Source organism: Trachymyrmex cornetzi, unplaced genomic scaffold, assembly GCF_001594075.2.
Source record: "Trachymyrmex cornetzi isolate Tcor2-1 unplaced genomic scaffold, Tcor1.1 scaffold1378, whole genome shotgun sequence".
In the NCBI taxonomy this organism is placed as follows: domain Eukaryota; kingdom Metazoa; phylum Arthropoda; class Insecta; order Hymenoptera; family Formicidae; genus Trachymyrmex; species Trachymyrmex cornetzi.
Genome location: NW_017295958.1, coordinates 3,538 through 3,743, shown reverse-complemented (window position 1 = coordinate 3,743; position 206 = coordinate 3,538).

The window sequence follows — 206 nt, the reverse complement described above, 5'->3', positions numbered from 1 at the left end:
CTGTTATCGCTGTTCGTACTTTCATGCGAACTGTTATCGCTTGACATATTAAGCATTCCAAAACTCAATGTGAAAAGGACCTTACCCCGTACGCAGTTATATGTATCTAAAAAATAGACAACCATGACACATCTTATCATATTCAAAGGATGTGGTATCTTCACACATACATACACTCAGGATATGTGTAATGAAAAGAAATCTAT